The sequence below is a fragment of the Neoarius graeffei genome, chromosome 7 (assembly GCF_027579695.1).
Source record: "Neoarius graeffei isolate fNeoGra1 chromosome 7, fNeoGra1.pri, whole genome shotgun sequence".
In the NCBI taxonomy this organism is placed as follows: Eukaryota; Metazoa; Chordata; class Actinopteri; order Siluriformes; family Ariidae; genus Neoarius; species Neoarius graeffei.
Window position 1 is genome coordinate 96,797,931 of NC_083575.1, and position 23,149 is coordinate 96,821,079.

Genomic DNA, 23,149 nt, shown 5'->3' on the forward strand with positions numbered 1-23,149 from the left:
GATAATACCTGAAGTAATTAAACCGCTTCTAAAAATAATAAATTCTTCCCTTATGATTGGCTATGTACCCAAATCCTTTAAACTAGCAGTTATCAACCCCTGATTAAAAAACCTGACCTTGATCCCTGTCAGCTGTTCAATTATTGGCCAATATCAAACCTCCCCTTTATCTCCAAGATCCTTGAAAAAGCTGTGGCACAGCAGTTATGCTCATATTTACAGAGGAATAACATCCATGAAATGTATCAGTCAGGATTTAGACCTCATCATAGCACAGAGACAGCTCTGGTTAAAGTAGTAAACGACCTACAGTTGGCGTCTGATCAGGGCTGTGTCTCGCTGCTTGTGTTGCTTGACCTTAGTGCAGCATTTGATACCATTGATCATTCCATTCTTCTGGATAGACTAGAAAATGTTGTGGGAGTTAAGGGAACGGCCCTCTCCTGGATCAGCTCTTATTTAACTGATCGTTATCAGTATGTTGATGTAAATGGTGATATTTCTAGACATACTGAGGTAAAGTTTGGTGTTCTACAAGGTTCTGTCTTGGGTCCACTGCTTTTTTCTTTATATATGTTCCCTCTGGGTGATTTTATTCGTAAACATTGTATTAGTTTCCACTGTTATGCTGATGACACACAGTTGTATGTTCCTGCAAAACCTGATGAGAGACACCAGCTTAATAGAATTGAGGAATACGTAAAGGACATTAGACACTGGATGCTTATTCATTTCCTTCTGCTTAACTCTGACAAGACTGAAGTACTTGTACTCAGACCACATGCAGCTAGAAGTAAGTTTTCTGATTACACAGTGACTCTGGATGGCCTTTCTGTTTCTTCACGTGCAGCAGTAAAAGACCTCGGAGTGATTATTGACCCCAGTCTTTCATTCAAAACTCACATTGATAACATTACCCGGATAGCTTTCTTTCATCTCAGAAATATTGCTAAGAAAAGAAATTTAATGTCACTACGTGACGCTGAAAAACTAGTTCATGCTTTCATTCCCTCCAGATTGGATTATTGTAATGCCTTACTGTCTGGATGTTCCAATAAGTGCATAAACAAGCTCCAGTTAGTTCAAAATGCAGCAGCAAGAGTCCTTACTAGAACTAGAAAATATGACCACATCACCCCTGTCTTATCCACACTGCATTGGCTCCCAATCAAATTTAGTATTGATTATAAAATACTACTATTGACCTTTAAAGCACTGAATGGTCTCGCACCACAGTACCTGAGTGAACTTCTGCTCCTCTATGACTCGCCATGCCTACTTAGATCAAAAGGTGCAGGCTATCTGCTTGTACCTCGTATAGTGAAGGCTACATCAGGGGTGGAACCTTTTCTTACAAAGCCCCACAGTTATGGAACAGCTTTCTAAGTAATATTCGGGAATCAGACACAGTCTCAGTGTTTAAGTCTAGGCTGAAAACATATCTGTTTAGGCAAGCCTTTCGTTAATGGTGTTTATGAGGTAAAGGTGTAGATCTGGAGAGTCCTCAGACAGAGTGTTTTGGTAAACTGGGATGTATGGATACTGTCACTCCCCCACTCGCTTGCTCACTCAAGTTTGTTGACGGTGTAGTGGCTACTGCTTTATGTCCCAGGGCTCCCTCATGCCTGTGTTACCTTCTGACTCTCCCCTTTTAGTTATGCTGTCATAGTTAGTTGCCAGAGTCCCTGCTTGTACTTAGTGCAATATGTATACTGTTCCTACTTATTCAGGTGATATTGGGCATACCTAACAACCTGTGTTTTCTCTCTCTTCTCCTCCCCCAATCTGTCCCTCTGAGATACATGTCAGTCCTGGGATCAAGATGCTGAACCTCTTCTGCTCCTCGGACCTGCCTGATCCATCCTGGTGCCCTGTGTCTGGCTGGAGTCTCATCGCATCGCTCCTGTGGAGGACGGCCCCATGTGGACAGTTGAAAGTCACACCTGGAGGACGCTCTGGACTCTTACAGTAATGCTTTTATGGCTGAGGACTAAAGTTGACTTACTAACTTTTGAACTGCAGTTGTCATGAACAGTTTTGCACTCAAGTTTCCATCAATGAAGAGTTTATAACATCAACGAAACTGACTTCATGTTAAAACTGTTAATGTTATAATCATGTTGTCTGTTGTTGCCCAAATTAGGATGGGTTCCCTTTTGAGTCTGGTTCCTCTCGAGGTTTCTTCCTCATATCATCTGAGGGAGTTTTTCCTTGCCACCGTCACCACAGGCTTCATCATTGGGGATAGATTAGGGATAAAATTAGCTCATGTTTTACATCGTTCAAATTGTGTAAAGCTGCTTTGCGACAATGTTTATTGTTAAAAGCGTTATACAAATAAACTTGACTTGACTCTCTAGAGCCAAAAGGAGACTCAAATCCTCCAGAAAACCTTGCTGGAAAAGGAGGTCCAGATCCACCAGGATATGAATTTTCACCAGAAAGCCCAGCTCAACCAAGAGTCCTAGCTCTACCAGGAAGCCGAGCTCCACCAGAGAGCCCTGCTCCACCAAGACGCCTAGCTCCACCAGCAAGCCCACATTCATCAGAAAGCCCAGCTCCTCCAAAAGGTACAGCTCCACCAGAGAGCCCTCCTACATCAGAAAGCCCAGCTCCACCAAGTGGTCCAGCTTCACTATAAAGCCCAGCACCACCTGAAAGCCCTCCTTTGTCCAGAAAAACCCAGCTCCACCAGGAACTCTAGGTCCACAAGGAAATCCAACCAGAAAGCCCTGTTTGAAATAGAAAACAGCTCCTTCTATTTCCTTTTTGGTTAACTTCCAGTAGAAAGCCCAGCACCAGCAGGAGGTTCTACTCCACCAGAAAGCCCTGTTCACCAAGCAGGTCCAGTTCCGCTAGAAATCCAAGATCTACCATGAGTCCCAGCACCTCCTGAAAGCCCAGTACCAGCAATAAGCCAGAAGTCCAGCTCTGTCAGAAATCCTAGCTCCATCAAGATGCCCAGCTATACGGTATGAGGCAGTCCTACTCCACCAGGAGGCTCAGTACAATAAAGAATTATAAAATCATCTCATCTATTCTTTTTCACTGATTTAAAGCTATTTTTCTTTGAGATTAATGATAGTATTTAAGGTTTTTTTCTTTTCTGCAGTCTGGCTTTCAACTGCAAATTTACATAAAAGAAAGCCATCTTATTATGTGACTATTAGCAAGCTAGCTACTATAACTAGCAAAGGGTTGCAAAGAAAATCAGCTAACTTTCCTAATTAGCTAGTACTTTTTTTCTGATGAAGCTTGGGGTAATGTTACAGCACATGCATCAGCTGACTAGCTTGTGAACATAGCGTTAGTTGAGTTTAGGTAGCTAGCTAGCTTTTGGTGTTATATAAATATTTTATTGTGTAGTCAAAGCAGTGTTTGATGTTAATCACTGTGTTGAAGAGATGAAATGACAAGATGGTGTCATGATGATGTCACATGATCAAGTTTGCAATTGGTTGATGAGATTGATCTTAAGCTCCGCCCCTTGTTCTCATAGGAATACCTGCGTATCTATTCCTCTGCGAATGTTTCTAGCATTTGAACAGCTGGAACATTTACAGGTATGATCTCCAGAACGACCCCGTCTATGCGTCAGATATCACCAGTCGTTAGCACAAATCATGTCGCTATAAAACTGTATTTGTTCTCTACACTGAGATTTTAAAAAGTGCCAGCATGTCTTTTTCCCCCACTAGTGATTACATCATTAACATTTTGGGTGGATTTGAAGTGAGGGGACCAAGAGACAAGGACCCCTGCAGTGAGCTGTCAAACTGACCAGATTACTCGTCCTTTTGAAGCTTGTCTGCTTGGAGATAAAATGGAGCTTTAGCAGCGCTCAGTAGGGCACCGGCTTTGATTCCTCAGTGCTGTGACGATGCCTTGCAGGGGGTCTGTGTGTAACTAATCTCTAATCATGGATCAGCAGCACTGGAGTGCCGTGTTGGTCTTTTAAAGAACTCTTTTTAAGACAGAGTGAATTGGGTAATGGTGCGGTATCACTCTGATTTCTCCTCTGATCTGAGCACCGAAAGAAGCCTGAATGTCGTTGCTGAATGAGATGATGACTTTTTACTGCATTTGGCCCAAAATTCAAGGATGGAAATGATCATGAATACAAAAGCTAGTTAACGATGATCTGCAAAGCTAGTGGCTAAATCTGTCTGGTGTTACCAGTATATTAGTGTGACACCAGTCTCCTGTGCACCAGCATCAATCTACAAACAGCAGCATCTTTTATTTCCACTGGACTTCATTTATTAAACTGGATATGAATTCCTGTATTCTCCTCCCAGCTTTTGTTCCTACTGGCTTACTGTTTGATGAGAAGAAAAATGAAAAAAAAAAAAAAAAACTTATACGATGGTTTCATCTGATCCTGTCATACACCACAACCCCTCTTTAACTGTGCATGGAATAAAATACATCTGAAAGGAAGTCGCAATGACTGTTGATATTTGTAGCTAATACATGTAGCTTACTTTGCTAATCTAATGTGAGAAGGAAGCTCCTATGAAGCCAAGTACGTAACATGTAAATCAAGCAATTTTCATGTTGGTTCGTGCGTTATTTAATTTGTGTTTAACAAGTTAGCTTTATACTCTATGTAGCTACTACTGTTTCACACCTGAACTAAAAAAAACTCTGGAAAAGCCATGCCTACAAGAGGAAAATGACAACTTGTTGCCTGTTAGCGTGAACATAGAGTTTGGCTGCGTCTGTATCTCAGTATATCCTAATGATGGTTAAGTAGCTACAGTTACCTGAGTACACAAGTGAGTACTGAGGACACGATTTGGACGTACTTCACTGCCATCTTATCTGTCTTCTGACCTGAATTTTCCTAGATAATGTATTCCCACATATGCCACAATATTTAAAAAAATTCTGCAATGGCACAAATGTTTCAACAATTCCTGATATATTTGTACACCACTGAAAGAACCGGCTTCGCTTCGGACAGCCATCTTCTTTCTTTTTCTTCTTCTACTGTTATTCAGAGTCTCCAGCTGAATTATGGGATGGTATAGTGTAGTGTGGTGCGTCTGCATGCTACAGATGTAGCAGATCTTCCATCCATCCATCCATCCATCCATCCATCCATCCATTATCTGTAGCTGCTTATCCTGTGCAGGGTCGTGGGCAAGCTGGAGCCTATGGGCGAGAGACGGGGTTCACAGAGAGATGAAGAACTTGTGTGGATAAACTGTTGTCTGTTTGTGAGATATGATTTGAACCAGTGAAGAGCTATGGCAGCGGTATCATTAACGAGACCGTCAATGACAGCGTAGCTCACTCCAGCCCCGTCTAGTCCAGAAGGAACAATCTAAAGTGGGCCACCTTGTGCAATAAATGTTGCAAGCCATATACACTATCCATCCATCCATCCATCCATCCATCCATCCATCCATAGCTACTTATCCTGTGTAGGGCTACAGGCAAGCTGGAGCCTATCCCAGCTGACTATGGGTGAGAGGCGGGGTACACCCTGGACAAGTCACCAGGTCATCACAGGGCTGACACATAGACACAGACAACCATTCACACTCACATTCACACCTACGCTCAATTTAGAGCCACCAATTATCCTAACCTGCATGTCTTTGGACTGTGGGAGAAACCGGCGCACCCAGAGGAAACCCACACAGACACGGGGAGAACATGCAAACTTCACACAGAAAGGCCCTTGTCGGCCGCTGGGCTCAAACCTAGAACCTTCTTGCTGTGAGGTGTCAGTGCTAACCACTACACCACCATGCTGCTATGAAGCAGATTATCCAGGTACTATTCGACTTCTATTAAATGCCTACTGAGTGTTCAGACACTGTACATACTGCTTTTTGCATACTAATAGTATGGAAGTATGAGTATTCATGCAGCCTTAGTCTTGACATTGTGATGCATCATATGATTTGGCTCCATCCACTTGCTGTTCCTTATGGACTTTTGCATTGAAGATCCACTTGAAGAAATTGGCCTGTACTTCCTCTTGCTCTAAGAGCGGAACAGATGATAAACACTGCGTAATGATCCTCACTGTCAGGAGCAGGAATTTCATAAAGCCTGATCAAATTAGGAGAAACCCGGAGGAGATTAAGGGCCACTATCTCAAGGCTGCCTTTCTCTGATAAGCGCACCTAAGGCGACCTTTTCTCAGGCACACAATTACCTCGCCGCGGGCTTCGCCGCTCTGCCCGGTTTCATCAGGGGTTTAATTAGTATACAAATAAACCCCCCCCCTTATCTGCCTTGCACCCTAATTGGCCTGTCTTTACTGCTGCCTGATGTGTAGGAGAGCAGGACGCTGTAATTAGGGTGATGGCTTCACCTTTCTCTCTCATATGCCCTCGTGCACTCAGGTCTCTTGGGTATTAGGACGAGGCCCTGAAGTCTGAGATGGGATCACTGCTCTGGTATTGTTGTTGCTGTACAAGTTGCAGACTTTTCAGGAACTGGGCCTCAACTCCATCCCGGTTCTTCCCCCGCGTGTCTCCCCCCAGCTAACGTCTATCGATTAGCCCTCGCCAACGCTCCAACAACTTAATATCGGGTGACAGCGCAGAGAGATCTCAGAGTAATTAGAGTTCAGGGCAGAGGATGAGACTGAGGGAGGAGGAACGGAGAGAACAATTAGACGCCTGTGTTATTAAACTTGATTCATCCTCACTTCTCTATCTCCTCTGGAAAGGTGCTGAGGGTTTTGGGCCACTGAGCACAGTGAATTGGAGCAACCTGAAAATGATCGTCTCCTCCACAACCATTTCTGCTTCTTGTTTGCCGCCAGTCATGTTCCAGTGGCATGCTGTAATAACGAGAGAGAGAGAGAGAGAGAGAGAGAGAGAGAGAGAGGAAAAGAAAGAGAGAGACAGAGAGAGAGAGACAGACAGAGAGAGAGACAGAGAGACCTTCAACTAGTCTTTATTAACACAATTTTAGTTGACACACAGTTTTGATTCATCTGACAAGTACATGAACGAATGAACGAACAAACAAACAAACAAACAAAGAAACAAACAAACAAACAAACAAACAAAATGAACAATTCAACCACAGTTTGGTAAACTTTAAGTTAATAGTATATGTATGTACACATACTAATATTCTCGTTCCACAGTTTACAGTCTATTATCATTATTTAAAAAGATAGAAACAAAGATTCATCAGACACACAACATAACACGCCTCCTCACCCCCACATTTCAACAAACTCATCTAGACATGAGATCATTTTATAATAAGCAAATTCTATTTTCAGCCGAGTTGCCACTAAACCTTTGGCCATGAGAACAGGATCGCCCCACCCTGATCCCAGTATTCTGTTTCTCCTTGTAAGCCAAATGCCCATTTTAGCCTGACCTATCAGAAAATTAAGAACACTAATCTTCCTTTGCTTTGATGCATTGTATTTTAAACTGAAATTGAAAGTTACCTCGTTTAGCTCCTTTTCAAATTCCCTGAACCATTCCTTCAATAAACCAAATAAGCTTCTTAACCTTCTGCACTTTAGCTATAGATGTTGCAATGTTTCCTCTTCCTGACAAAAAGGACACCTCCTGTCTACCCTGGGATCTATATGTGCCACGTGTCTGTTTGTGGCCATGGCCCCATGTGCTATTCTCCACTGGAGACCTGCAGTGTGTTTCTCTATAGGAGCTTTGTACAGGGACCTCCAGCATCCTCTGGGGGATGAGCCTGGTGCAAGCAACCCCGACCACCTCGATTCCTGCAGTCCGTCCAGTGTCACCTTGTGTATGACCTTGACACTCAGATAGTATAAGGCCTTTTTTGATGTTGCTGGAAAGTCCGCTAGTTGGGGTGTTTTAAAGGATAGGAGTGTCTGCTCCTCCTCATCTTGGTTTTCCACCGCAGCAGCGGTAGCCAGAGATGGGAAGAACAGTTCCCCTCCATGAACCTCCGGGACAGGTTCCGTTCCAAGTGCCCTTCTGAAGTTACCGGGGAATGAGGACAAGACTTTGTCTAGCAGTCTTTGTAGCAAGTGGATTGATTTTATTCCTGACTCCTTGCTCAGTCTTTCAGCAGTTTTCCATGTCCTTCCGCTCCTTAGGTTAGCCAACTTCACCAGCCCAGCCCTTACGAATGCTCTTTTCACACCTGCAGAGTTCAATGTCCTGCTCTGTATGAAGATATTATGAAACAGTGGTTCCGGTCCTACATTGCCATAAAAGTGTGTGGTAAGTCTTTATGACCTTGTTCCAGGCCTTTAGCCTGGTTTGATAAAATCCCATAGTCCCAGACAAGTCCATCCCTTCCAGCCTCATCAAAAAGAGATGTTTGTCATAGCCCATATTCCCAGCTTTGCGTAAGAGTAGGCAGGCTGTTTTTGTCCACACTGTAAATGGAAGGCTGAGATGCAACTCTGCAGGTCAATTAATCCTTGGCCTCCTTCATGCAGGGGTAAGAACAGCACAACAGGTCTGGTCCAGTGATATCACCACCAGAAAAAATTTACCAGCTTCTTCTGGATCTCTTTAACGAGTGCGTCTGGCATATCTAAGACAGTGAATCGGTGCCACAGCATTGAAGCAATCAGGCTGTTCACAGCTAGAGCTCTCTCCCTGTATGATAACTGGGGCAGGACCCAAGTCCATCGAGACAACCTGGCACCTACCTTCTCTATAATCCCTTCCCAGTCTTTCTTTTTAAAATCTGCACTACCAAAGAAGACACCTACTGTAGACATTTAATTCCCTCCCTGCTCCACTCCAGTCCTGCTGGCAGAGTTGGCAACCCTTTCCTTTGCCATGACCCATTATGTATGCTGTACATTTTCCTAAATTTATTTTGGCAGATGATGCTCTTTCATATAGGGCCAAATTGCACATAACACTACCTACTTCCTCCTGACATCTTATAAAGACAGTCACATCATCCGCATAAGCAGACAGAACTACTTTACCTTGCTCATTTACTTCCTGAAATGGAAGCCCCATTAGGTCCTGTCAAAGTTTATGTAGTAAAGATTGTATTGCTAATGAGTACAACTATCCTGATAAAGGAGATCCTTGTTTGATCCCTCTAAAACTTTAACTGGATGACTAAGTCCACCACCGACTTTTAGGATAACAGAAGCCTTGAAGTATAGAAGTTTAACCCCGGAAATAAAAATGTCACCAAAACCAAAAACTCTCAACATTTTAAACAGATATTCATGATCAACCCTATCAAAGGCTTTTTCTTGATCAATGGATAAAAAACCAAGATTAAGTTCTTGAGTAGTTGATAGGTCGATGATATCACATATTAAGAATAGATTGTCCATTATTGTATGTCCAGGAATGCAATATGATTGATTTACGTGTACTGTAGTGTCTATGTGATATTTTAATTTATTTGAGAGGCATTTAGATATTATTTTATAATCAGTACACAGTAATGAGACAGGTCTCCAATTTTTTAGTAGTCCAAAGTTCCCCTTTTTTGGTAACAGTGAGAGAATTGCTCGTGCGCAGCTTGTAGGTAACTTCCCTGAGTTGAAACAGTCCATAAAGACCTCCTGTAAATCTTTTCCCAATAGTCTCCAGAAATGTTTGTAGAATTCTGACAGGAGGCCATCGATACCAGAGGAGCATCCGTATGACATGTCTTGCACTGCCTTGGACATTTCCTCCATTGTAATGTGGGTTTCAAGAGCAGCTGCTTGGTCTGACCTTAGCATTGGTAGCCCTTTGTGCAGCTCTTCTACTGAGGAAGGGTCACAAGTTCCAGTGCTAAAGAGGTCCTTGTAAAAATTGATGGCCAGTTTTCTCATTTCCACAGGGTCTTCTGTGATTTCTCCATTGGGCCGCTTGAGGTGGAGCATGAGTTTTTGTTCTCTCACTTTCTTTTCTAGTTTGAAGAAGAATGACGTCGGGGCATCCTTGTCTTTGAGTGTGGAGATCCGTGCTTTTACTAGGGCTCCTTTTGCTTTCTCCTGCAGAAAGGAGCCTAGAGCTCTCCTCTTATCCTCTATCTTTGGAATGTTATTATGAACATTTCTCGTAACTATTTCCTCCTCAACCAGTTTGATTTCTTATTCTAATTTTTTATTGTGTTCTTCTCTGTAGCTGATGAGTGTGCTAAGTATTGTTGACAGTAGATCCTGATTTGTGCTTTCCCCACCTCCCACCATGAAATTAAATTCTCAAATTCGTTCTTTGAAGAAGAAAGAAAACTTTTTTTTGATTTGTCACATGCACACTTCAAGCACAGTGAGATTCATCCTCAGCATTTAACCCATCTGAAGCAGTGAACACACGCACACACACCCAGAGCGGTGGGCAGCCACACTACAGCGCCTGGGGAGCAGTCAGGGGTTCGGTACCTTGCACAAGGGCACTTCAGCCCAAGGCTTCCCCACATTAACCTAACCTGCATGTCTTTGAACTGTGGAGGAAACGGGAGCACCCAGAGGAAACCCACACAGACACTGGGAGGACATGCAAACTCCACACAGAAAGGCCCTTGTCGGCTGCTGGGCTCGAAGCCAGGACCTTCTTGCTGTGAGCTGACAGTGCTAACCACTACACCACTGCTCCCAAAAAGCTGAAAAATGTTTACAGAAAGAATTGTCCTGGATAAGCCTGATATTGAACTGCCCATATGTGCTTTGTGTTGAACAACCAGATAATGATAGATCTACTCTTACCATGTGATGATCTGAGAAGCCAACAGGTGATAGTGTTGCTGTTTTTGTATGATTCCTACAGTGTTTACGAAGATAAATCCTGTCTCGTCTGGCTGCACTTATTCGACCTTCTGCCACTTCGACCCGTGTGTATTGCCGTCCTGTTGGGTGAAATTCCCTCCATGCATCTGTCAATCTGTGTTCCTTCAATAAACCAGATAATAATGAAGCTGATTGTAAATGTGGTTCCTCTCCATTCCTGTCTATTGTAAAGTGTGTTGTGCAGTTCCAGTCCCCTCCGAGCATCATTACTGAGTTGTTATTATACTGTTTGAGAGTATTACTAATTTTTTGAAATAGTTTGACCCGGTCTGAGCCAACATTGAAAGCATAAGCATTTATGAATATAAAATGTGCATTTTTAATTGTGGCCTGCACTATAATAGCCCGACCCTGCTCTACTTCACTAAAGGAAATGTGTGAAGGACTCACGCTCTGTGAGAAGAGTATTGCTACTCCTGTTAGTGCCATGGCTAAAGAAAACCTTCCCCCTCCAGCTCATCCCCCAGTCCACCTCATCATCACTAGAGCGATGTGTTTCCTCCAAAACCAGAACATTGATGGTTTTTGTCCTGCTAAGCTCAGTGATCATAGCTCTCTTATTCTTATCTCTACCTCCATTTATATTTAAGGAGCTAATCCTTAAGCTTCCCATGAGAAGAGGAAGAAAGAAACAGAAAAATACACCAGTAGGAGAAAAGACACCCTCAGTGCTTTACCCATTTTATTTCCATCCATGGAGAGGAGCTTTTCCCCTTTTTTCTTTCCTCAGTTTTGTCAGTAACTTTTTTGATTGAAACCTTTTTTGCTTATTCAGTTGCTCTTCTCCAACTTCCTTTTAATTTTTATGGTTGACTTTATCAGTTTATCAACATCAGGGTAAAAAGTGTTCACGTCCACAGTATGTTTACCAACAGTTTCATCCAAAATATAATTTATTTCGTGCACTGTGTAAAGCTGTTTATCATCCTGTGATAAATAATCAGAAATATCAGAAAGGGAATCATCATCTAACATTTCTTCATCCTGGTCCATCTCACCTTCTAAACCTACTACTTCTGTCTCTTTAACCTGCTCGGTTTGCTGGGCATTTCCCCCTGACTGGGCTGGGAAGTGTTTGGGACAATGTTTACTTCTCGCTCATCCTCTGTCATGGCTTCACTTCCGGGTGTTTCCACTGGAGGTGCCCCCTCAGTGCCCGGCTGAGCCACGCCCCCCGGTGTCTCCGCTGCAGGTGCCCCCTCAGTGTGAGTCTGAGACTCAATCTTGACCCGAGAGGAGCTGCCCTCCCCGGCCTCGGTGTCTAAACCCGAGTTTCTGTCCTCAGTCTCACTCTCCGCTTGCCTGCGGCGCTGACAGAAAAACTGCTTATGTCCAACATCCCCACATTCAAAACATTTTATATTTCCAGAACTAGCATAAACCATACAGTGGGGCTTGAAAGTTTGTGAACCCTTTAGAATTTTCTATATTTCTGCAGAAATATGACCTAAAACATCATCAGATTTTCACACAAGTCCTAAAAGTAGATAAAGAGAACCCAGTTAAACAAATGAGACAAAAATATTATACTTGCTCATTTATTTATTGAGGAAAATGATCCAATATTACATATCTGTGAGTCGCAAAAGTATGTGAACCTCTAGGATTAGCAGTTAATTTGAAGGTGAAATTAGAGTCAGGTGTTTTCAATCAATGGGATGACAATCAGGTGTGAGTGGGCACCCTGTTTTATTTAAAGAGCAGGAATCTATCAAAGTCTGATCTTCACAACACATGTTTGTGGAAGTGCATCATGGCACGAACAAAGGAGATTTCTGAGGACCTCAGAAAAAGTGTTGTTGATGCCCATCAGACTGGAAAAGGTTACAAAACCATCTCTAAAGAGTTTGGACTCCACCAATCCACAGTCAGACAGATTGTGTACAAATGGAGGAAATTCAAGACCATTGTTACCCTCCCCAGGAGTGGGCAACCAACAAAGATCACTCCAAGAGCAAGGCGTGTAATAGTCGGCGAGTAAGTAAGTGAGTAAGTAAGTAAGTAAGTAAGTAAGTAAGTAAGTAAGTTTAATTTGTATAGCACATTTAAACACAGCATACACTGACCAAAGTGCTGTACAGAGTCAGTATTAAAAGACAAATGATGAAAAGAAAATAAAAATAAATAAATAAATAAATAAATAAATAAAATAAAACTATAATAACAACAACAATAACAATAAGCTGATGATTAGGGAAAGGCCAAGGAGTAGAGATGGGTTTTTAGCCTAGATTTAAAGGCAGAGATGGAGGGAGCAGATCTGATGTCCGGTGGGAGCTGATTCCAGAGGCGTGGAGCAGCAACAGAAAAAGCTCTGTCACCTCTCTGCTTCAGCCGCAAGCGAGGTACATGAAAAAGCCCTATGTTAGAGGATCTTAGAAACCTCTGGACTGAGTGGGGCTGTAAAAGGTCATTGATGTAGGCTGGGGCCAGCCCACTGAGTGCTTTAAAAACAAATAATAAGACTTTAAATTGTATTCTGAAAAAGACTGGGAGCCAGTGCAAGGAGGCCAGAATGGGAATGATGTGCTCACGTCTCCTGGTGCCAGTTAAAAGACGTGCAGGTGCGTTTTGGACCAGCTGTAAACGTCTAAGTGAGGTTTGAGAGAGGCCAAGATAAAGGGAATTGCAGTAATCCAATCGTGATGTGATAAAAGCATGGATGACTATTTCAAGATCGTTATGAGATAGGAAGGATTTGAGGCGGGAAATCACTCTGAGTTGGTAAAAACTATTTTTGACCACAGTGCTAATCTGTTTGTCAAAACAGAGATCGGAGTCAAGGAAGACACCCAGGTTTCTGGCAGAGGGTGTGACATGAGGAGTGAGGTGACCTAAATCGTTCACTGTAGTGCATCTTGCCTTGGAGGGACCAAAAATAATGACTTCAGTCTTGTCACCATTTAGCTGGAGGAGGTTGTTAGCCATCCAATTTCTGATGTCTTCAAGACAGACAAGGAGAGATTGGATGGAGTCTCTAGATTTTAAGGGCAAATACAATTGAGAGTCATCTGCATAAAGGTGAAAGGAAATGTTGTGCTTTCTAATGATGTCACCAAGTGGGAGCATGTAGAGACTGAAAAGCATGGGACCCAAGATGAACCCCTGGGGGACCCCATAGGAGACAGAGGCAGTTGATGAGGAGAAATGGCCAATGGAAACAGAGAAGGTCCTATGTTTAAGGTAGGACCTGAACCAGAGAAGAGCAGTGTCCCTGATGCCCACCTGCTGGTCTAGACGGCTGAGGAGGATGTTGTGGTCAACAGTGTCAAACGCAGCGCTAAGGTCGAGTAAAACCAAAATGGCATTATCACCAGAATCTAAAGTGAGGAGCAGATCATTAGTTACTTTAAGCAGGGCTGTTTCAGTGCTGTGAAGGGATCTGAATCCTGACTGAAAAGGTTAAAGTATGTTACGGGTGGTCAGAAAAGGAATCAACTGTGACAGTATAGCTTTTTCTAGAACTTTTGAAAAAAAAGGGAGCTTGGAGATGGGGCGATAATTTTGCAAACATTGGGCATCAAGGTTGGGTTTTTTTAAGCAGGGGTTGGACGACTGCATGCTTAAAAAAGGCAGGGACAGTACCAGATGTGAGACATTAATTTAGAATTATTTGAATCGATGGCCCAACAGCATCAAAAACATCCTTTATGATACAGGAAGGAATGGCATCATAGGGGGATCCAGTGGGTTTCATATGTAAAACTAGTTCCCGCAATTCACTGAGAGAGATGGGCTGAAATTGATTAAAAGTAGAAATAGCTAGTGCATGAGAGTGAACAGGTAGAGCAGTTGATAAGGAGGGCATAAACACTGATCTGATGTTCTCTATTTTATCAGTGAAAAACTTGAGGAATTTTTCACAGGTCTCAGTGGATATGTCAGCAACTGGAGAGTTAGGAGGGTTAAGAAAAGAGTTAATAGTGCTAAACAGAATATTGGGTCTGTTGGAGTGTGTACTAATTAAGTCAGAGAGGTGCTTAGTTCTAGCTTTTTTAGCTGCTGTCTGGAAGGAAGCTAAAGTCGATTGGAAAATTTCAAAGGAAACAGTGAGATGGTCCTTTTTCCATTTCCTTTCAGCTTTACGGCAGGCTTGCCTGAGTGAGCGGGTGGCCTCGTCCAACCAATATTGAGACTTTAGCTTGGGGCGGGTGAACGTGAGAGGAGCTACAGAGTTAAGTATGGAAGAGCAAGAAGATTGAAAAAGACTGACTAATTCGGCGAGGTCACAAAGGACCCCAGGGTAACTTCTAAGCAACTGAAGGCCTCTCTCACACTGGCTAATGTTAATGTTCATGAGTCCACCATCAGGAGAACACTGAACAACAATGGTGTGCATGGCAGGGTTGCAAGGAGAAAGCCACTGCTCTCCAAAAGAACATTGCTGCTCGTCTGCAGTTTGCTAAAGATCATGTGGACAAGCCAGAATGCTATTGGAAAAATGCTTTGTGGACAGATGAGACCAAAATAGTACTTTTTGGTTTAAATGAGAAGCGTTATGTTTGGAGAAAGGAAAACACTGCATTCCAGCATGGTGGTGGTAGTATCATGGTTTGGGCCTGTTTTGCTGCATCTGGGCCAGGACGGCTTGCCATCATTGATGGAACAATGCATTCTGAATTATACCAGTGAATTCTAAAGGAAAATGTCAGGACATCTGTCCATGAACTGAATCTCAAGAGAAGGTGGGTCATGCAGCAAGACAACGACCCTAAGCACACAAGTCGTTCTACCAAAGAATGGTTAAAGAATAAAGTGAATGTTTTGGAATGGCCAAGTCAAAGTCCTGACCTTAATCCAATGGAAATGTTGTGGAAGGACCTGAAGTGAGCAGTTCACTTGAGGAAACCCACCAACATCCCAGAGTTGAAGCTGTTCTGTACGGAGGAACGGGCTAAAATTCCTCCAAGCCGGTGTGCAGGACTGATCAACAGTTACCGCAAACGTTTAGTTGCAGTTATTGCTGCACAAGGGGGTCACACCAGATACTGAAAGCAAAGGGTCACATACTTTTGCCACTCACAGATATGTAATATTGGATCATTTTCCTCAATAAATAAATGACCAAGTATAATATTTTTGTCTCATTTGTTTAACTGGGTTCTCTTTATCTACTTTTAGGACTTGTGTGAAAATCTGATGATGTTTTAGGTCATATTTATGCAGAAATATAGAAAATTCTAAAGGGTTCACAAACTTTCAAGCACTACTGTATAATACCCTTCCTCATACTTTACCCTAAAAGAGAGAGTTAAGGAACATATAAACCTGTCTCCGCAGAGACTGAACGTGCTGCAGCTTCGGGTCTTTACAGCCAAGGCGAACAGTTTTAAATCCGCTTGCGAGCTTCCCAAACCGCTGTAACTCCCTCTCCAGTGCTTCATTAGGGATGAAGGGAGGCACTCCCGATACGGTTACTCTCGTGGAAGGTACAGCTAGCGGAGAAACTACAACCAAACTATCATCTAAAATAACACCACTTTCAACCAAGGAAACGACCAAACACTCCTCTTTCAAAAACACCACCACAGCTTTATTCATTCTTGAACCATAGAAAATGTTTTTATGACCCACTTGCTCACCAACAGCAAGTAAAATATCCTCGACAGTAAAGCACGGGTCAGCCGCGATCCTGACCCCGTGTCTGATTGACAGGGACGGCGAACCCCCACCAGGGAGGGACGCCATCTTGCACACCAACAAACTTCAACCAATTACTCCTCTGTCACTTTATTATAATCAAACCCCAAATCAAAATATTTTCTTACCTTGTCATGCAGTAAGGGGGAAAAAGAGAAAGCGTAGAAAAGCAATGAAATATTTCAAAACGAACAAAAACTCATTCAGCGCCTTCACTCACACTCACACACCCAAACTCCCAGCATGCAGTGCAGACAGAGAGAGAGAGAGAGACACACACACACACACACAGATCACTTCAGTTAGTTTTTAGTCGTTATAGTAACTTGACCTTACTTGTGTTATTCCGTTGTTCTGTCGATGTGACAGTGATGTCATTATTCTGTAAATCCTCCGACACCGTGCAAGGCATCGACAAGTCATTTTTCTGGACTCTGATTAGTCACAAGGTGTTGATTAATTCTCTCTAACAGCAGCTCTGACAGTAGTGCACGTTTATATTAATGCACTTGTTCTGATACGTTATGGTTTCTATAGTAACAGATCATTCACAGGGGGGTGTCCAGCAGACGCTCCACAAAAACGGAATTAAAATAGTCGACGCAGTGCGTTGGAGATGTTTAAGTAGAAGACGCTCTGCGGTTTCTCTGTAACGTGACAAGCTGAATTAAACATATGAGGTGTCTTTCACAAATTTTAAAATATAATTGTCGGTAAGTGTAATGGAATTGTTGGAGCAGAAGAAGAATAAATCACGTAGGGACACACTTTTATAGGAAAATGATCATATGCTGAATCATCAACTTTTTCTTTCTTTCTTTCATTATTAATTTTATCTTTCCTTCTTTCTTATTCACATTTCTTTCTCTCATTATTTTTTTGAATTTTTTAAAGAAAGATAAAATTTAATTTAAAATGTAAATAAAATTTAAATAAAAATGTAAAGATTTAAAATCTTTAAATTTTATCTTAAGAAGAAGAAGAAGAGCTTTCCTTCTTTATTATTTAATTATCTGATTCTTTCTTTCATTCTTATTGCATTTTTTAATTTTTTTCTTCTTTCATATTCAAGTTTCTTTCTTTCTTTCCCCATCACTGTAACTTTCTTGTGTGTTTAATGGCTGGAAGCTGTGAGCGAGTGTCAGGTCTGTTAGTATTCTCTCTTCATTCTTGCATCAGTGTGTCTTCACTAATGACAGAACAAACAGAGAGAGAGAAAAGGGGAGAGAAAAGGAGAGAGAGAAAAGGGGGGAGAGAGAGAGAGAGAGAGAGAGAGAGAGAACACACATCACTGACACAAGATCAATTCCATCCATCTTTTTTCTTGGGTCCTGATACCAAGCATATCTCTCTCTCTCTCTCTCTCTCTCTCTCTCTCACACACACACACACACACACACACACACACACACACACACACACACACACACACAGTGTTTTGCAGTGTGAACCCCTCTACATTACTTTGCATAAAATAAAATTCTGCTCAGATTTACAGAATTCCATATATGGAGCAAAACCACACCCACATTCATAAATACACACTTGGAGACACGCCCACTCAGAACTGTTCTCATTTCCATATTCACACTGAGAGACACGCCTCCTGTAAGTGGTGCTGGTATTCTGTAAGAAGTGTGTGAGTGAGTGTGTAAATGTGGGGCCCAGGCAGAGCTCGCGGCTTGTAGCTGGTATTTGAGTCGTGAACATGTGCCGAGCTGGAGTAATCAGAACCCTAACACAATTTGAGGATGAGGACATGTTGTTCTGGACTCTGACTGAGGTTTGAGATGTAATTCACTGAGACCGCAGCTCCCAAACTGTCAAACTGGAAACATACGGCGTGTCTGCTTTCGCTTTGGAGCGCAGCTTCGAGTCGTAACGATAACACTGCGCTTTATACGAAACACACCCAGACTTCCCTCTGCGTGTGTGTGTGTATGAACCGCATAAACATTTGCACTTTGACAGCTTCATCACAAACGCCAGTTTGAATTTTCCAGAGGTTCCTACTTGACTGTGTGAAGTCACATTATAAATAAACATGATGAAAACGTTGCAACAGTTTCCACAGTCTTTTACGCGGCGATCAGAAATTCCTCGTTATTGTCAAATAAACACTTTCGGACTTTTTCTGTGTCGTTTCAAATGTGGCGCCGCTAATAACTAGCAATTGTAGGGGTCAGTGTGTCCATTCTGGTGTAGAGATTTAAACTCTGCTATATTATGAGCAACGATTACGAAGAGAAAAGCACTGAGTGGAGAAAACACAGACGGCGTGGCGCCATCATTTCCCTTCTGAAGAAACGAAGCCAAAAATCCTCCACCATGAGAGTCAAAGTCAGGTACTCCTACTCATTTGGTTAGCCCCGCCCCTTTCCCCAATATCAAGATCAAGCACATCACTAAGGCTGTCAGCCACTTCATTCCCAAGTGTAGCCACGCCTTCTTACGATTATGAGAAAAACATTTTAAAAACTGATTTCTGAGGGAAAATATTCACTTGCAGAGCTCAGCATCAGGAGAACTAGCAGTTTGAATTAAACACTGTAGGTGGACAGACAGTTTAGACAAGAAAATCTGTTTTATAATCAAAACAAATGGGGATGGGCGGCACGGTGGTGTAGTGGTTAGCGCTGTCGCCTCACAGCAAGAAGGTCCTGGGTTCGAGCCCCGGGGCCGGCGAGGGCCTTTCTGTGTGGAGTTTGCATGTTCTCCCCGTGTCCGCGTGGGTTTCCTCCGGGTGCTCCGGTTTCCCCCACAGTCCAAAGACATGCAGGTTAGGTTAACTGGTGACTCTAAATTGAGCGTAGGTGTGAATGTGAGTGTGAATGGTTGTCTGTGTCTATGTGTCAGCCCTGTGATGACCTGGCGACTTGTCCAGGGTGTACCCCGCCTTTCGCCCATAGTCAGCTGGGATAGGCTCCAGCTTGCCTGCGACCCTGTAGAAGGATAAAGCGGCTAGAGATAATGAGATGAGATGAGACAAATGGGGATGGGTGGAGCTAAAAATGATACCACAGCCATCCAGCAGGGGCGCTAGACCTGTGCTGGCTTCACTTTTTACAGACGATACACTGTCCATGTTGTTTTTACAGTCACTGGTTAAACTGTCACACTGAACAAAAAAATCCTGTCAGATTTACAAAAGTTTCACTGTTTTTCTTCGTACTCATGATCATCACCTGTAAATACCCAGTATGTTCATGGCACAGCTGATTTACATTCAGCCGCAAAACTCCTTATAAGCAAAGAGAAATGAAAATGAGATAAAAATGCTGACTAAATAGTGAAAGAGCGCACCCTAAGCATGATATGCGCTAAATCTTCCAATAATGCAGCTCAGCCATTGCAGCTTTTCCTCCCACCATTACTGAGCCCAGATCGAACAGCTAGTTGGATTTGCCTTCATTTATGGATTTGTTGTTAAAACGAAGTGAGTGATTTAAGCTCGACACTCACTTTAATCCGTTTATAAACTCGCAGTAACTCAGTGACACTTATACGATTGGAAGCTGATCAGTCGAGGCTCACATTAGGGAATCTCCTTATCTGGGAATGCACACAAATTCAGGAAGTAAATGTATAATACAAAGGTTTTCCAAACCGTATCGTGATGAACACCACGTCTCTTGTGTAAATGCTCCTGTGAACCATTTCTGAATAAAGTCTGTTTGTATAGTGTGCAGTAAATGATGCTGTAATCCTATTGGCTGGAAAATCCCAGTATTGTGTTCCTGATTCTGAGTTTAACTCTACTCAACTCTGTTTAAACCTAAACCTTGTGTCAGTGTGGAAAGTGGACTCGTTGATCCGATTACATGTGACAGGAGGACCTGAGAAGACGAGTCCACCCTCTGAAGTCCATCCTTTCATCCTGCATGTCCACATTTGCAACCAATCACAGTGACGTCGCGTGCGGTCGGTCCGAGGCGGTCATGAAGCAGCATGTGATGAGCAGTGACGGGTCTCGTCCTGGCTCCGGTTAGTCTTGTTAGGTCTAAACGAGACCAGAGCTGCCCTTTTTGTTGTTGGACAAGGACAATTCGAACAGTACTTTGTGACCTGGAGCTCACATCTTTGATTGGATTATTAAGGAATCTTTGAGCAAAAATGTCATCACAAATCATTACCTTCCCTCATTCTGTCATCACTCCTTTATTCACTCGCACGTGGAGCAGCAGAGAGGACGTGCTGTCCAGATGAGCTGAACGTCCCTCATTAGTGTGGCGTGTTTTTGCTTTGGATCATGCAACAATGCTTTAGAAATGGGAAAGGACTTTACAGCGCTAATCCCAACATATTACAGTGACATTATTAGACAGCATTGCTACTTATTAATACATAATTTTGTCTTTAGTTGTGCTTCTGAGTCTTCTTTAGCTCGCTAGAGATTTCCTCCTGCTATTATACACACTCGGGATAGAACCATAACATGTTCATAAAACCGTAAAACACACACTAACACAGATACATGGCGGAGGTGCATTATTATTATTATTATTATTATTATATTGTTTTATTAATTACATAATTTTTTAGTTTAGTTATTATTATTATTATTATTATTTCAGAAAAAGTAGGAGGGGTTTATTCATGTGGGTATTTTCGAGATGGAGCCTGCCATTGCCGCCAAGCGAGCCGCTCTCCTCGCTTACAATAGAGAGCCCTCAGCGAAGATGCTTGCTGCTTTATGCACAGCCCGAAGCAATGCCCAGCGGACCGCCAGGATATGCGCCAACCAGTACTGGCTGAAGTTGTGCCAGGACATCCAGGTATCGGCAGACCTTGGCAACGTCCGAGCCATGTATGATGGCATGAAGAAAGCTTTCGGCCCAAGCATCATCAAGACTGCTCCCCTCAAATCTGCCTCTAGGCAAGTCATTACTGACCACAGCAAACAGATGGAGAGGTGGGCGGAGCATTACCAGGAGCTCTACTCCAGGGAGAACACTGTCACACACACAGCCATCAAAGAGACCACCCCACTGTCCATTATGGAGGAGCTGGACACCCCACCCACCATCGAGGAGCTCAGCAAGGCCATCGACTCGCTAGCCTGTGGTAAAGCTCCAGGTAGTGATGGCATCCTGCCTGAAGTCATCAAAGCCAGCAAGGAAAGCTCCCTCTTGGGCCACCTACACAAGCTTCTGCTACAGTGCTGGGAGGAAGGCACAGCACCCCAGGACATGCGTGATGCCAAGATCATCACACTGTACAAGAACAAAGGGGACCGCAGCGATTGCAACAACTATCGTGGTATCTCGCTCCTCAGCATTGTTGGCAAAGCCTTCGCCCGCGTTGTCCTCAACAGACTGCAGCTCCTTGCCGAGCGGGTGTACCCAGAGGCACAGTGTGGCTTTAGAGTGGCCAGATCGACCATTGACATGGTTTTCTCCCTGAGACAGCTACAGGAGAAGTGCCATGAGCAGAGATGACCCTTGCTCATCGCCTTCATCAACCTGATCAAGGCGTTCGACTTGGTCAGCAGAGAAGGACTCTTCACCCTCCTACACCAGATTGGATGTCCCCCCAAGCTCCTGAGGATGATCACGTCCTTCCATGACAACATGAGCGGCACTGTTCAGTACGACGGATCATCCTCAGACCCCTTCCCAATCAAGAGCGGTGTCAAGCAGGGGTGAGTCCTCGCTCCGACTCTCTTCAGTGTGTTCTTCTCCCTGTTGTTGCATCACATCTTCTGACAGTCCGAAGACAGCATCTTCCTCCACACCAGGAGTGACGGGGGCCTCTTCAACCTGGCACACCTCCGAGCAAAGACGAAGGTGCGGAAGGCCCTCATCAGAGAGATGCTCTTCGCAGACGATGCCGCCCACACCAAGGAAGCGCTACAGCGACTCATCACCTGCTTCGCAGACGCCTGCAATGAGTTCAGGCTCACTATAAGCCTGAAGAAGACCAACATCATGGGCCAGGACATCAGCAGAGCTCCCCACATCACCATCGGCAACCACACCCTTGAAGTGGTGGATAGGTTCACCTATCTGGGCTCCACCATCTCCAGCAACCTCTATCTCGACACCGAGCTGAGCGTGCGGATCGGCAAAGCAGTAACAGCAATGGCCCGTCTTGGGAAGAGAGTCTGGGACAACACCATGTTCATGACCAACACCAAAATGGGAGTGTATCAGGCCTGCGTGCTGAGCACTCTCCTCTATGGAAGCGAAGCATGGACCCTCTACTCCTGCCAAGAATGCAGACTGAACGCATTCCACATGCGCTGTCTCAGAAGACTTCTGGGCATCACCTGGCAGGACCATGTCACCAACACCGATGTCCTGGCCAGGGCAGGGATGCCCAGCATGTTTGCCATGCTGACCCAGAGACGTCTGCACTGGCTAGGCCACGTCAGCCGCATGGATGACGGCCGCATCCTAAAGGACATGCTGTATGGTGAGCTGGCCACAGGCTCCAGACCCACAGGATGACCTGCACTACGCTACAAGGATGTGTGCAAGTGCGACCTGAGGACAGGCGGCTTCAACCCCGCAGACCTGGAGACGGCGGCCTCAGACTGCGCTGGCTGGCGGTCCACCACCAAGGCTGTCATTGGGGAAGCCGAGGAAAGGAGAGAGACCCGGTGGGGGGAGAGGAGGCTCCGATGACAGTGGAGACTGCAGACGGCATCAACAGACACCTGACCAAGCAACTTCACCTGCAGCAACTGTAGCAGACTGTGTGGCTCACGCATCGGCCTATACAGTCATACTAGCCGCTGCAACTCGACAACTGATGGATGACCCCTGGCGCAGATCACCA